Source organism: Neovison vison, chromosome 1 (assembly GCF_020171115.1).
Source record: "Neovison vison isolate M4711 chromosome 1, ASM_NN_V1, whole genome shotgun sequence".
Classification (NCBI taxonomy): Eukaryota; Metazoa; Chordata; class Mammalia; order Carnivora; family Mustelidae; genus Neogale; species Neogale vison.
The window spans coordinates 179,092,474-179,108,699 of NC_058091.1; positions in this window are offsets into that span (position 1 = coordinate 179,092,474).

Consider the following 16,226-nt stretch of genomic DNA (forward strand, 5'->3'; position numbering starts at 1 on the left):
GCTAAGGGGTCATTTGATGGACTGGCTGAAAAGTTCATTACTGACATTCTTGAGCCAGATTCGCTTTACTATTCACGATACTGAAAGGGATAAAGACAATATCTAAAGGGAAGGAATGTCTTACTTCCGCATAGGGCTCTAAGGGCTTGGAGAAGATTGAATTTGTTTCCCTAATCATGCATTGAAGTCATTGTTATTTCAAGATGGTGGGAAGTTCTCAGGAAAGCTGACTTGAATATTCTAATTACTTCAGATGTAAATGGTTGGATGGTTAGCTGTGAGGTACTCTTGTGTGATACCAGAAAGTTAGTATACTCTAGAAATTGTTAGGAAATTTTAAGAAAGATTTTATTTATTTATTTTGAGAGAGAGAGAGAGCACAAATGGGGGGGATAGGTGCAAAGGGAGAGGGAGGAGCAAGGAGCAAGGATGCCAACGTGGGGCTCGATCCCAGGACCTAAGACCCTGACCGGAGCCAAAGCCAGACACTTAACTGACGGAGCCACCCAGGCGCCCCAAATTGTTACAAATTTTTACCATAAAATGATGAATGTCCCAGACAAGGGTTGATTACAAGGTAAGAAGCAGTGATTTCTTTTTTTTTTTTTTTTAACTTTTAGCCAAAAGTCTGCAATGCCAGCATTAACTATTCAGCATTAACTGGATTATTCTACCATTAACCAGAAATATGTAATCTTCCAAAAATCAGGAATAGCAAATTCCAGTAGACTAGAGAACATGTCTATTTTGTTCATTACTATATTCCTAGTGCCTAGAAGAGTGTCTTCAGTAAATTTGTAGCAGAGGCTCAAGAAATTCTCGTTAAATAAATTAAGCCAAACTTACAACAATGTTAGAATTGTATCTGTGCCACTGATGGATAGTCACAGAGATATAATCTTACACGGATAGAGAACCAAGGTGAATATGGAATTGGCACAGATTAAGAAATGTAGCTATGAGGGGCGCCTGGGTGGCTCCGTGGGTTAAAGCCTCTGCCTTCGGCTTGGGTCATGGGCATTTCGAGGCCCGAATCAGGCTCTCTGTTCGGCAGGGAGCCTGCTTCCCCCCTCTCTCTCTGCCTGCCTCTCTACCTGCTTGTCATCTCTGTTAACTAAATAAATAAAATCTTTAAAAAAGAAAGAAAGAAAGAAAGAAAGAAAGAAATGTAGCTACGAGACTGTCTTGTTCAAATTGTACCAGCCATTCTCTGATGCATTAGGAAACACTTCTTAGTCTATTTGATTTCAGAAACTTTCTACGAGAATGAGAAGAAGTGATTTATTGGACTAGAGGAGAAAAGAAAGATTTATGGCCTTACTTTGGGACAAATTTGAAGGTTAAGAAGCTCTATAAACAGGGGCGGCTGGGTGGCTCAGTAGGTTAAAGCCTCTGCCTTCCGCTCAGGTCATGATCCCAGGGTCCTGGGATCGAGCCCCGCATCAGGCTCTCTGCTACGCAGGGAGCCTGCTTCCTCCTCTCTCTGCCTGCCTCTCTGCTTACTTGTGATTTCTCTCTGTCAAATAAATAAATAAAATCTTTAAAAAAAAAAAAAAAGAAGAAGAAGCTCTATAAACAGATAATTTTAGGGCACCTGGGTGGCTCAGTGGATTAAGCCACTGCCTTCAGCTCAGGTCATGATTTCAGGGTCCTGGGATTGAGTCCCGCATTGGGCTTTCTGCTCAGGGGGAGCCTGCTTCCCCTTCTCTCTCTGCCTACTTGTGATCTCTGTCTGTCAAATTAAAAACAAAACAAAACAAAAACAGATAATTTTACACAAATATCAAGTTAACCTTGAAAAATGTAATTATTGTATAAGTGTCAAGAAGAGAAAGAGGAAAAACTGAAGGAGAGTAAAGGAAAAAAGAAACTAAATATGAAACTTGTATATTTCATTAGCATTCTCATTGACAGTGCTACAGGAATCTGATAAATGAAGAGGATTACTTCATCACGGAGTGAGAAGGATACTTAAAATGACAAAGAAAGAATTTTTTTTTAAGATTTTATTTTTATTTATTTTTCAGAGAGAGAGAGCACACAGGCAGGCAGAGTGGCAGGCAGAGAGGCAGAGGGAGAAGCAGGCTTCCTGCCGAGCAAGGAGCCCAGTGTGGGACTTGATCCCAGGACACTGGGATCATGACCCGAGCCGAAGGCAGCCGCTTAACTGACTGACCCACCCAGGCGTCCCAAGAAATATTTTTAAAAATCTAGACTTTTGCAGAATTTAAGCCAATGCTCAGAGAGGCAATGAGAAGTATCTTCCAAGTGTGTTTGCACAAATATGTATTCACCAGCCATTTCTCATAATTTTTACTTAGATAAAATTTGCATCATACCAAGATATGGGATGTTATAGTTTTGTCCACCACCATCCAGACAATGTTTACTAACAAACCAGTTTCTGTTATCTCCATCAAGAAATATGAATACACCAAAAGGATATCTATTCAGCCGAGTAAAGATAAAAAGACATTGTATTACTTGTTCATTATTCTTTTCTTTTTTTTTTTTTTAAAGATTTTATTTATTTATTTGACAGGCAGAGATTACAAGCAGGCAGAGAGGCAGGCAGAGAGAGAGGAGGAAGCAGGCTCCCTGTGGAGCAGAGAGCCCTATGCGGGGCTTGATCCCAGGACCTTGGGATCATGACCTGAGCCGAAGGCAGAGGCTTTAACCCACTGAGCCACCAAGGCGCCCCTCTTTTTTTTTTTTTAAGATTTTATTTATTTATTTGACAGACAGAGATCACAAGCAGGCAGAGAGGCAGGCGCGGGGTGGGGAAGCAGGCTCCCCACTGAGCAGAGAGCCCGACGACGCGGGACTTGATCCCAGGACCCCGGGATCATGACCCGAGCCGAAGGCAGAGGCTTTAACCCACTGAGCCACCCAGGGGCCCCTCATTATTCTTTTCTTATTGGGAATTTTAACACTATTTGGATACATTGCAACCCAAATCCTTGTTTAAATTAACAATTCAGTTGGCTAATAGCACAAATGCCAACAAAGTATAATCTATTAATTAAGTTCCATGAGATAGGGACCTTATCCACAGGGTCTGGAATAAGTAGATGGCACACAATAGATTTTCAGTAAATATTTATAACACAAATGGCAAAACTATGACGGATTTTAGCCAGTAGATGGACTTTAAACCTGGCATGTGATATATTTGACTAATACCCTCTATTATAAAGTAAAAATATAAGGATATTAAACATTTTAATAATTTTATAATATAAAATTTATATAATATAAAATGTTATATTATTTTTTTTAGATTTGGCCAGCGGCTTTCTACCTTGGTCAAACTCTTAAGCTTCAGGTTTTTAAATGTAGATATCGAAAGTTTTCAAGGACTTTCTCTTATTTCGTAATTGGACCAAAACAGAACCATCAGCTCCATCAGATTCCCAGGGGGTTCTTTAAATTTCAAAAATATCCAAATTCACATTGCTGTCTATCTTGGAAAATATTCTCACTGAACTTAATCAGAAGGATTAAATAAATTTATCATATATCTATGTTCTGCCAAATTCACTGTTTCTTTTTTTTAAGTAAGCTTTTAAGTTTTAGGAAAAGTGATCAGATACTCCACTTTCCTTCCATTTTCTAAGCATTAAATATCAAATGACCCAATTATCATGCTATCCAAATAGTTAACTTAACCACTTCTGAGACGGAGAGCCTTGGGAGTACTTATCTTACACACGTGCTGGGGTTTCTTTTCTTCTTGTCCTTTCCCTAAAGCGTTTCTGCCCAGATCAATTAACTTTCTCCTGACCCAGGATGGTCCTCATGTGTGTGGGTGCCTCGTGTTATCATTTTGATATGAAAAGGTAGAACTTCATAGCCATTCCTCAGATGCATTCACCTCAAATCCATTTAAATCAAGCAACATGCTTCAATCTGATACCGGGAGTGAGACAAAATTATTCTATACGTTTTTTTTCTCCCAGTCCTCTTAGATTAATGTTGGCTCTATCCAAAGATAATAATGTATCCAGTCGTGTTATTCACTTTGGTTAAAATTTCACTCATTGAGATATTTTGTTTACAGATCCTACCCCCCAAAGTCTTTTTGTATTAAAATGTGTTTGATTATTTTTTTTTTTTTTGTAAATAGAACCCCCAAATAGTCTCAGGTTAGCTGTTTGGACCCTATTGGATACACCTTTCCATTTTAAAGTCTCAAACATGAACTTCCACACACAAACAAACAAACAAAAAAAAATAGAGTTAATTTAATACATTTCCCCTAATGCATTTCTCTTCCAGCATCGCTCTTTCTTTTTCCCACTTTCTTGTGTCAGCAAAATAGAAATCAGTTTAAGTCTAGACGGTCAATATCCAGCCAGCCTGAATACTTTTTTTCCTCTGTGGCCACATACTATTATGATGTGTAAGAATGTACGAATCTAGCAAATTAAATATAAGTAAATAATGGAGGATGGATACCAAAGTGCCTATGTGCCTTGCAGTCTGCAGCATAGATACTGAGTTCAATGGAGAAAAGAAAATGGAAACCTCAAAACAAGCATCTTTGAAGGACAGAAGATTTCCTATGAAAAGGGAGCATAGCATTTCCACAATGATTCTGGCACCTAAGTAACCTTCAAAAACACACATTTTCAATGCAGTTACATTTCTTCTAGAGAAGAATCCTGTAGATTACCTGGCATCTGGGTTTGGGTTTATGGTTTTTGGTTTTAAGTTTTTTTGTTTGCTTGGGTTTTTTGGTTTTTTTGTTTTGTTTTGTTTTGTTTTTTCCTATCACCTGTCCTTCCCACACACTTAAAGGTACGGATTACTTAGACAAGCAATTTATGGAACAAAACATGAAATGATTTTACCAAAGACGGAAAAAGTTGAGTTTTTTTTTTAATTTGACCTTTTATATTTACAGTTTTGTTATTTTAGAATATTTCAATAAACTTAAAGGGATGAATGGATTATCTGAAAAAGACATCCCTTTAAAAAAAACCGTAAGGATTGGGTACCTGGGTGGCTAAATGGGTTAAAGCCTCTGCTTTTGGCTCAGGTCATGATCCCAGAGTCCTGGGATCAAGCCCCGCATCAGGCTCTCTGCTCAGCAAGGAGCCTGCTTCCCTTCCTCTCTCTCTGCCTGCCTCTCTGCCTACTTGTGATCTCTGTCAGTCAAATAAAAAAATAAAATCTTTAAAAAAAACAAAACATAAGGATTATTCTTGTGATAGTATAAATGGTTATTGAAATCTCTCTGCTATATAATTCTTCAACTTGATGATCTGATACATGAATTATTCACTAAGAAATGTATCTTAATCACTTATCAGCACCAATATTTTAAGATTAGATCTCAAGGACATTATAGGTAAAAACATAATTTAAGCACAAATCCTATTATTGAGATTTGCTTCACAATCATCGGCATTCTGTGATTGCTAAAAGCCCTCATCTCTTCTAACCAACTGTATTATTATGCTGTATTTAATGGAAACTTTCGGTATTAATATTTAAGATGCTATCTAAGGGGATTAACTTAAATCGATAGTTAGAGACCGAAGCAGATTCTCTTTCCCTATTCGTCCCAATCTATAAAGTAAAACTCCGTTCACACTAGAATCATGAGCCTCTATTTTGAGGAATTTTTCAATATTACTTACATTTTATCAGTATTAGTGTGCTTTCAGCTGTGAGGAATAGAAAAGTCCCTCCTACCCCGCTGGTTACAGACGAAGGCCATGGTTGCCACTGGGGCTTGAGCAGCAGGAAGGGTATCAGGGTGGGTGGGGGCCCAGCTCCTGTGAGTTCCTCATCTGGGTTCTTCAATTAGAATTGTTTCATTTTCGCATCCGCTTCCTTCACTGTGGAGAACGTGAAATAGTCCTGTACTTCACGGCTACACAAAACGACTTTCAGAGAAAGAACTTGTCTCTCCTAGGGATTTTCACCTAACAGGGACAACGTTTCTTTCTAACCAGCTAAATAAAGTCCATTGGCTAACCTTGGCTCTTGCTCATTCCTGAACAATCCCGTGGCTGAGGAAACGCCACAGTTGACGTGCCCAGGTCCTAGTCCTCCCAAACCAGTCACTGTCACAAGCGTTTGAGATGACCTTTATTATTATTATTATTATTAAAAAAAAAAATTATGTCCCGTTAGCCACTGCGTAGTACATTGTTAGTTTTTGATGTAGTGTTCAATGATTCATTAGTTAAGTAGAACACCCTTCAAATCACCCAGGCTTAGCTCTGAGTCTGGAGATGAAGTCACCTTGCCCTGAAGCATCTGGGTTTGGGAGACACAACAGAAAGGACGAAGTGAGGAAGGGTGAAGGGAGAATGCTAACAGTGTTTAGCAGAAGACAGCCAAGCTTTTTTTTTTTTTTTTTAATAGGTGATGTTGATCTACTAAATATTCAATAAAAGCCAACAAAATACTATAAAGCAGTAATTCTCAAAGTTGGGAGGGGGATATCAGAAGCAACTAGAAATAATTTTATCCAAGTAAAATCACTCCCCATTCTGATTTGCATCTGTATGAGGCTCTCTTGCCTGCCTTCTGGAAAATTAATTACACTTTGGAACCATGTTGGTTCTGCTAGATGATAGGGGTTCAAAAGACTGAGAACTGCTGCCACGGAAAAAGCTTTATGATACGGGGGTAGGGGGCAAATAAAATGATGTATCTGGTTATTGTTATTGTATCTTGCTGTCTGCCTCTTTTTACTTGTCCTTCGCTTTCACAAACCCTGTGATCAAACCTATGACAATTTTTTCATCTCTTTGAGGAAGAAAGAAAGATTTCACCTAACCTGGTGTTAAGAAAGTCAGGCAAGTTGTTTGGTGGTGTTGACCTTATATCTCACCTAAGACCGTGTCTCTTGGTAGAAAATGGCTCAAAACTAGCTATGGCGTTTCCATCCCTTTCTCAGCAGAGAGTGAAAAGAATTTCTCGAAGAGCCCCCAGACCAGCAGTGGTTCGGTCATGCTTAGAGGGTAGAGTCTTCATCTTGGAAACATTTGAATAGAACAGTTTGTTCGTTTGTTACTCTCCACCATGTGGTCTGTTTGAAAGTTAATAGTATTTTGATAATTTTAAACAAATTAAAAATGAAATGCAGAAGATTGAGAACATGTAGAAAAAAGTATAAAGAAAACAATTAAAAACCCTTATCTGTTCAGCTAAAGAACCATTAATAACATTATGGCATACTTTTCCAATTACATATGAATCAATTGTTACAGATAATGTATGTATACATAGAGTGCTTAAAAAAAAAAAAAGTAGGGGTGCCTAGGTGGCTCAGTGGGTTAAAGCCTCTGCTTCAGCTCAGATCATGATCCCAGGGTCCTGGGATCGAGCGCCGCATCGGGCTCTCTGCTCAGCAAAGAGCCTGCTTCCTCCTCTCTCTCTGCCTGCCTGTCTGCCTACTTGTGATCTCTGTCTGTCAAATAAATAAATAAAATCTTTAAAAGAAAAAAAAAAGTAGTACATTACCAGAAATGCTGTTTTGTAAACTGTTCTCTTTGTTTAAAATGCATTTCCCCCATGGATTAATAATTCTTCTAAAACCATCATATATAAGATTATTTAACCAATCTTAACTGGGGGAAATATCTTACTCTTGCAGATAAAACATTTCACAAAGCTAGGAGGCCTCAAACACAGTCATAAACCAAGCTCCTTCTTGAACAACCTGAGTCCTAAAATTAGTGTTAAATCAGAAATCTGGTAGGGAAGTGAGGAACGAAACCACAAATTGTAAAACAAAAATGTGGCATAGAGACAGAACAAGCTTGGAAAAGAATGATGAGTCGAATATAGGCTGGGATTTCCTGGAAGTCTCCAGATCCAAGCCAGAAACGTTGCTTTGTCTACACGTGTCTGCTTTCAGCTTCTGTAATAAGCTGCTCCTTTACCAAGAGGAGGGCTGGATGTCAATGCTGGAACTGAAGTAAAAGGAATAAGAAGATCTAGAGGGGGAACCCAAGATTCTTTTGGATCCTGGGTATGGGAGTTTTCAGAAGAACAGCTGGGGAAGAAAGCTGTGCCCCACTATCTCCATCACTCTGGGGGAGGGGAGCAGGACCCTGGAAACCAGCGTTGACCACCACACTGACAATGGTAACTCTGGGTTGGATCTAGAAGTGCCTTTGTTCTAAGGTAGCGTCCCCTCATGGACAATTCAAAAACCGAAGACCACTATCTCTGCTTACCTTAATATGGGCGAGCGGCCTCTCTAAGACTTTTGATCCTTTGTAAACCACCTTCCTGATCTTTCCATCTGTGCCTATAGCGAGCACCATCATTAATATTTTTCCCTCAACTGAGTCTTTTCTTAACTTAAAGACTTCATGTTACATTTAAAAAAAAAAAATCATGAATTTAGTGGGAGAACAGAATCACCACAAATGGAATAGTGGGTGACCTCACGAATCCAGTGAAAACCAACACGCTACAAAAATAGGATTTAGTTAGGGATGGGCGCTGCAGCTTGCCAAAGGCTCTTGAGCCTGAGGCCTGATTTCTGTTTGTTTAGGAAAAGGGGGGTAGGCGGGGGAAGCCATGGGTAGGGAGGACTCAGCAAGTGTTAAAAACATTACCAACAAACTCCCACTGCCAGATGACTTCCTCAGAACCCAAAGGAATGCGGTCACTTTCACTATGTGATTCAACGTTATTTATACCATCTAGCTTCCTGTCTGGTGGGGTACACCCCTCTCTAGCAAACACTGCTGGAGGCAGCTGCCCTCCTCTGTGAAGCGGTAGGGAAAATATCCCCATGCCACCGGTAGGCCAAGTTTAGGAGGTTTTAGGAGTTGAGGACTTAGCATAAAATCCTGTCTACTCTGTAACTGAAAGACAGATTGGCTAGAGATGCTCTCCTATCTTGTAAACGTTCCTGTTACTCCCTGTCATGTGTCCTCACCCCGCCCACCCCCAAATTCATAGGTTGGAAGCCCTCACCCCCAGTATTTCAGAATGTGATTGTATTTGGAGATAGGGCTTATAAAGAGGTAATTAAGTTACAGTGAGGTCTTTACAGTGAACCCTACACCAATATAACTGGTGTGCTTATAAGAAGAGAGAATTGGGACCCACACGGAGCCAGACACACAGGCGCACGTAATGGAAGATGGTGTGAAGACACAGAGAGACAATGGCCACTTATCAGCTAGGAGAGAGGCCTCGGAAGAAACCAAGCATGCCAACACCTTGATCTTGGATGTCCAGTCTCCAGGACTATGAGAAAAGAAACTGCTGCTATTCAAGCCACCTAGTCTGTGGTACTCTGTTCTGGCAGACCTCGTAGGCTAAGGCATCTTCTGATTGGAGCAAAGTTTGAAAGAGATTTCATACAACTGCTGCGGCTTGTTTCCTGGAATATGACAAAAGTAGTGCTATCTAGAACACACATGGAGACCATCTGGATTTGGTTCTCTGGGTGGTGATGGGTATCTGGGGCTACTAAAGGGAATTCTGTATTGGGGGCCAACCAAGGATGTATATTCAAGTCAAGTGATTAAAAGCAATCCTGTAGGGGTGCCTGGATGGCTCAGTTGATTAAGCTCAGGTCATCATCTCCGGGTCCTCAGATCAAGCCCCACATTGGGCTCCCTGCTGAGCAGGGAATCTGCTTCTCCCTCTGCCCCTCCTCGCTGCTTGTGTGTGCTCTCACTCTCAAATAAATAAAATCTTAAAAAAAAAAAAAAAAAAAGGCAGGGGCACCTGGGTGGCTCAGTAGGTTAAAGCCTCTGCCTTCGGCTCAGGTCATGATCCCAGGGGCCTGGGATCAAGCCCCACATCAGGCTCTCTGCTCCTCGGGGAACCTGCTTCCTCCTCTCTCTCTTCCTGCCTCTCTGTCTACTGTGATCTCTGTCTATCAAATAAATAAATAAAATCTTTAAAAAAAAATAAAAGCAATCCTGAATATTGTTGATGGCATGAGGTGTGTGCTTCAAGGGAGGAAACCATCTCAGGCTAAAATGGCGCCATGAGTCTGACTGATGGTGTTCTCAGAGGTGTGGCCCTTGTCACAAGAGGTAATTGGAAGGTATTCCAAAATATGGGCCCCATAAGTGAGATAGGCATTATCTCTATTAACTAATAACCATCTATTCTGGTGTACAAATTTTACAAGTCTGACTGTCCACCAGATGTATCTGAGTGAGACCCAGTCTGGCCACGCCAAGGGCAAGCCTGACTCCTGAGGAGGGCAGCGAGACTTTGATACAGAGTATGGACCCTCCCTCCAGGCACGTTTCCCTCTAGCTTCCCGTACAGTGGAAGGGAGGAGCCGGATGACAGAATAGTCAGTAATAAAAATCAAAGATTATTTTATCAAAGATTTTCTGGACTCTGTTTCTTCAACCTGCAAGCGTGCAGGATAGTAGACTGTCCGTGAGATGCTGCTGTGTGAATGAGGGGGAAACACCTGACTCAGCAATGCCACTTCCCCAGGAGGTATATATACCTGCCTCAGAACATATCACACAGATGTGATCATTTTCGCCATTTGTATTTTTTTTTTAAAGATTTTATTTATTTGTCAGAGAGAGAGAGGGAGAGAGAGCGAGCACAGGCAGACAGAATGGCAGGCAGAGGCAGAGGGAGGAGCAGGCTCCCTGCCAAGCAAGGAGCCCGATGTGGGACTCGATCCCAGGACGCTGGGATCATGACCTGAGCCGAAGGCAGCTGCTTAACCAACTGAGCCACCCAGGCGTCCCTCACCATTTGTATTTTTAACTTTTTAAATCTTTTTTTTTTTTAAAGATTTTATTTATTTATTTGACAGAGAGAGATCACAAGTAGGCAGAGAGGCAGGCAGAGAGAGAGGAGGAAGCAGGATCCCTGCTGAGCAGAGAGCCCGATGCGGGACTCGATCCCAGGACCCTGAGATCATGACCTGAGCCGAAGGCAGAGGCTTAATCCACTGAGCCACCCAGGCGCCCTGTATTTTTAACTTTTGTTTGGGACCCTCCTGCTAATCCCCATTGAGATCCAGAATTTTTCAGTTGACTACTTTATCCTCAGCATCTTCCAGGGTGTGTGACACATAGTCTATGCTCAATTAGCACTTTTCGAAGCAATGATAAGAGCCAAGGGCATAGATTGTGAAGCGAGAGCATCTAGATGGAAATCTCAACCAGGTCATTCAAGTCGGTCTGTGACCTTGGGAAAGACTCTTCTCAAGCCACAGTTTCTTTCTTTTTTTTTTTTTTTTTTTTTTAAGATTTTATTTATTTATTTGACAGACGGAGATCACAGAGAAGCAGGCAGAGAGAGAAGAGGAAGCAGGCTCCCTGCTGAGCAGAGAGCCTGATGCGGGACTCGATCCCAGGACCCTGGGATCATAACCTGAGCCGAAGGCAGAGGCTTTAACCCACTGAGCCACCCAGGCGCCCCATCAAGCCACAGTTTCTTTATTGTAAAATGGTTGGAGGGAAACCTACTTCACAGTGCCGTTTTAAGAAATCAGTATAGCATAGCACCTGGCATGTAACTGCCTAATAAATATTAATATCATTATAATTATTCTAATATAACAGAAAAACTGAATCCATTTAATTGACAGAGAATGGAGTGTTTGGCCAAAGTAGATCGTACAAATCATTGGTTTCACTACTTTTTTTTTCTTTTTTCCCGTGTGTCCTGTAGATTTTTATTTTAAAAAAATCCTGAATTCCTTCGGCACCTAGGTGGCTTAGTGGGTTAAGCCTCTGTCTTCAGCTCAGGTCATGATCTCAGTGTCCTGGGATTGAGCCCCCACATCCAACTCCCTGTTCAGCAGGGAACCTGCTTCTCCCTTTCTCTCTGCCCTTCCTCCCCACTCATGATCACCCTCTCTCTCTGTCTCTCTTTCAAATAAATCATAAAAAAGTTTTTAAACAAAATCCTGACAGCCAAAACGCATTTAGAAATTCTCAGAATATTATACTGTAGAAGTTATAAGAATCAGTCTACTTTTTTTATTTTAGAATTTTGGTGTTCAAATCTAGTCAGCATATTTTGTTTGTAATTAATGCATAACTCAATATATAGACTATTGCATGTAATTACAGAAAGTAGTCTCTTATAGCATACAATGCATTTCAATGTTTTTACGATTATTTTGTATGTAATGAAACATTCCATATCTTTATCCATTATGAAATGTCCATAAAGAATAAGGACGTTCATGCAAATCATTACAAAAACTTCAGATTATAACTGATTTATATAAGCGTCTAAATGAAACCCTTCTGTAACAAAAAGAGAGGCAAGCAGTAAATGTCTTGTAATCGGCTGTTATCTAGAAGCCCGTGTGGGCGTGTGGGTGTATATTTCAGGAACATAAGACACTCTTGGGTCCTCTGAATATAAAGGGTTGTACTTACAAAGAGAGGCTAACAAAACTCGAAGTTCCAGTTTAGCCTCAGAGATATGTCTAACGACAGCCTCTCATGCAAGAACAAATCGCTGATGGCCAAATGGCCACTTAGATTGTTGATTTTGCAGAAAAAAATAAAGCTTTTTCATCATGTGTTCTTACCTACGACTCAAACTGTTGCAAAATGCTGTGTTTATATTGTTGATTATTTATCGTGTCTGGGACCAAAATTGATTTTCCCTTTTTTTTTTTAAGATTTTATTTATTTATTTGATAGACAGAGATCACAAGTAGGCAGAGAGGCAGGCAGAGAGAGAGGAGGAAGCAGGTTCCCCACCGAGTATAGAGCCCGATGCGGGGCTCGATCCCAGGACCCTGAGACCATGACCTGAGCAGAAGGCAGAGGCTTCAACCCACTGAGCCACTCAGGCCCCCCCAAAATTGATTTTCCACCATGGTAGGGAAAGCCCACAGATGTGCATGCACACGCGCGCACACACACACACACACAATACACACCAAATACATAATGACCTATTTTGTAGGAGATTCACTATACTCTCTGAAGATTATTAAATGTGGCTTTCTTCAATTCTTTTGAAATCCATCCTGTCTCCCAGAATTCTTTGACGGAATTTATATTCTTCGAGGCACAATCATAAGTAAACTGTGTCACACAACCATAGATGCCTTTAGCTCATTGGCCCAAAGACTTGCAAAGCAATCTATAAAGAGATACTTGTTTTATATGGTGTGAGGGAATACAAGAAAAGTATGAGATAAATCCCTGCCCAAAAGGAGTTGTCAATCTGATTAGGAAATAAGATAGCCTTATAAAACCAGCAGTGACCCTGTGAACAAGACAGGATTTGCACATTCACACATTTTGTATTTTATTCTGATTTTATACAAATATTTTCCCCCTTCCCCTTTAAAAGACAGAGTTAAAGGAAGAAAAAAAATCACACTTTCATTTTTCATCTGGCATTACTGGTGGCTTGACCCCATGAATGATGCCATGCTTTTCAAGGATCTATCTTTGAACGTCTAGTGGGTCAGAGCCATACCATTGAGTGAAGAGCTCATTCTTTCCACTGAAAGGGGTGAAAACAGAGCTAGATTAAGTAAGATGCTCCTTCTCTCCTCGAGATAGGGTCTAAGAAATTCTCGTGTAGATCTGTTTCTCGATGACCTAGAATTTAAACCAGACTCTACTCCCTGTTTCTATTTGAGAAACCTGCATACATTGTATTACACCCCACGTATCTTATTCTTCTATTTTTTGACTCCTGTCTGCAAGCCTGGAGGGGTGGATTTTAAGGCTCAGAATAAGAAAATTTCATCTGTCTCTACGTTGCATTCTTTAGAGCCCCTGGCACAACGCAGAACCCTGAGACTCAGCTAAGCAGACGCCTCAATTGACCGTGCTCCTCAGGAATCACTGGAGGAGCATTCATTTAGGGTGGTTTGCTCTCCCGACAGTATGAGATGTGATCCTGCTAATTAAAGCCTAAGTGGGGACACAGGTGGCTACATTATTTTCACAAAGGCAGCATCCCATTGTCCCCATTTACTTCTTGAGTTTCAGGTTCTTTTGTGGAAATGAGACAGAAAGTAGACACTGCATCCTACCATTTTAGAGAGCTAGACTAGAACTCACAGGGATGGTAGCCTGAAAGTGTGCAGATACAGACCTAGATTGGTTTTTCCATTCTTTGGTTTGCCTTGATTTGCACTGCTCCTGACGAACCGAGTTCCTTAGATAATGATTATTAGAAATTATTTTTTGGGGGTGCCTGGGTGGTTCAGCAGGTTAAGCCTCTGCCTTCAGCTCAGGTCATAATCTCGGGGTCCTGGGATCGAGTCCCGCATCGGGCTCTCTGCTCGGCGGGGAGCCTGCTTCTCCCTCTCTCTCTGCCTGGCTCTCAGTCTACTTGTGATCTCTCTCTGTCAAATAAATAAATAAAATCTTTAAAAAAAAATTATTTTTTGCAGCTCGTTTGAACTCTCTCCTGAGTGAAACAAAGCCTTTTAAAGCATTTTGTCCTAGCAATGTCTTTTTTTTTTTTATACTCTTAGCAGAATTCTAGTAGGTTGCCTGTACATGTAGGGATAACATTTTTACATTCGTAGCTTCCCAATAGAAATGTCGAAGAAGCAGCTCCTTTAGAAATTCAATAAATTCATTTCGCTTAATCTAATATATAGTGAGATCTTCAGTCAGCCAGAAAAATATTCTTTAATAGAAATACGGGTAAAGGATAAAACTATTACAAATGGCCAATAGGCAAATGAAAATAGCTTTTACTTTAAACTTAAAGAAATGTAAATAAATACAACACTGACACAGAGTTTCTCACCTCTAAGAACTTTTCAAAAAATCTTTCAATGCCCATGGCTGGGGATCTGGAGAGAACATGCCATCTCTTTTGTAATGTTGATGGGATTTGGATAGGTACAAATCTCTTGGAAGGCAGTCTGGCAAAATAGATCAACATCAAAAAATTACATAAGCTTTAACTTGATAATTATATTACTAACAATATATCTCAGGAAGACAGTAAAGTAAATCCTCAAGAATATTTTATGGAAACATCACACCAAATCCTTAGAATAGTCCAATGGTTCATCAATAAGAGGTTTGTAAGATAAATTAGGATAGAGTCATACATCAGAATACCCATGCAGCCATTAAAGAAAGCAATCATAATTAATTGCATGTGTATTTAACACGGAAAGATGTACAGAAGACCATGCAGATTTTAAAAACAGATTACAATACAACATATATAGTATTATCCTAATTTTATAAGCTATATATATCGAGAGATACTTGGAAGTACGTTACTCAAAATACGAAGAGCAGTTACCTCCAGGTGCTGAAATCTGGCATGGTTTTTGTCATAGTCTTAATATTTTTCTGCATTCTTAAAATGATTACATTGAACATGTCTTATGTTTGTGTTTGAACCAAAAAGCAGACGCTCTTTCCTCACTTTCAGGAAAAATCATTTTTTGTATTAATGACAATGGTACTTTTTTTTAAAATGGAAAACACCTCAGTTCCTTCACACTCTGTAGAGGCACATGCATTTTAGAATTATGTAGTTAATCTTAGTACATCAGTGTGAGTCTTTTATGTCTGAAGCTTTGTCTGACTAAGAGTAACCAGTAAAACAGGTGGGGTAGGTGGGGTAGACCATCTGTTCCTCCTCTTAGAGATTTTTTTTCAGAGGATGGAAAAGGATTTAAAATATATTCTCATTGGCTGAAGAGCTAGAAAAAGAAAATTAATACCTTTCTTACAATCCAGCATTACCTTCTGTTGCTTTTCTCAGGGAACATGTATTTAGAAACAACCAACAATGCTGTATGTGAAGTTTTGCAAATGCAGACTTTGACTCGGGCCAAAGTTTACTTGCTAAAAAGATGTTAATTAATAGCTTAGGGTAAGGTGAAAACAGCCATGAGTGACTAAATTCTTTCCAGACAGTCCCACTTGTGATTAAAGGTTTATTTTGTACTAGAAAGGTTTGGGGGGGGGGGGGGTCTCTTGAGTGGAGCAGAGAAAAATCTCTATTTGTTCTCCTAGCTTTATCCTTTCCTCCCACTGCCTCGAGAGAAAATTACAGCAAGTAATTCACAGAGGGATGATTTTTGTTTTTTTAAAGGGGTCACACAATAGCTCTCTTATTTGGGGGGTGGGAGGGTGGTCATTAACGTGTACAACCGTTTTGGAAGACAGATTGGCAAGTTCACACAAAACTCAACGTACTCTTACCATGTGACCCTGCAAACATTCTCCTTGGTATTATATGAATGGTTTAAACTCTTAAAAACGGTATTTACCCAAATGAGTTAAAAACTGCCA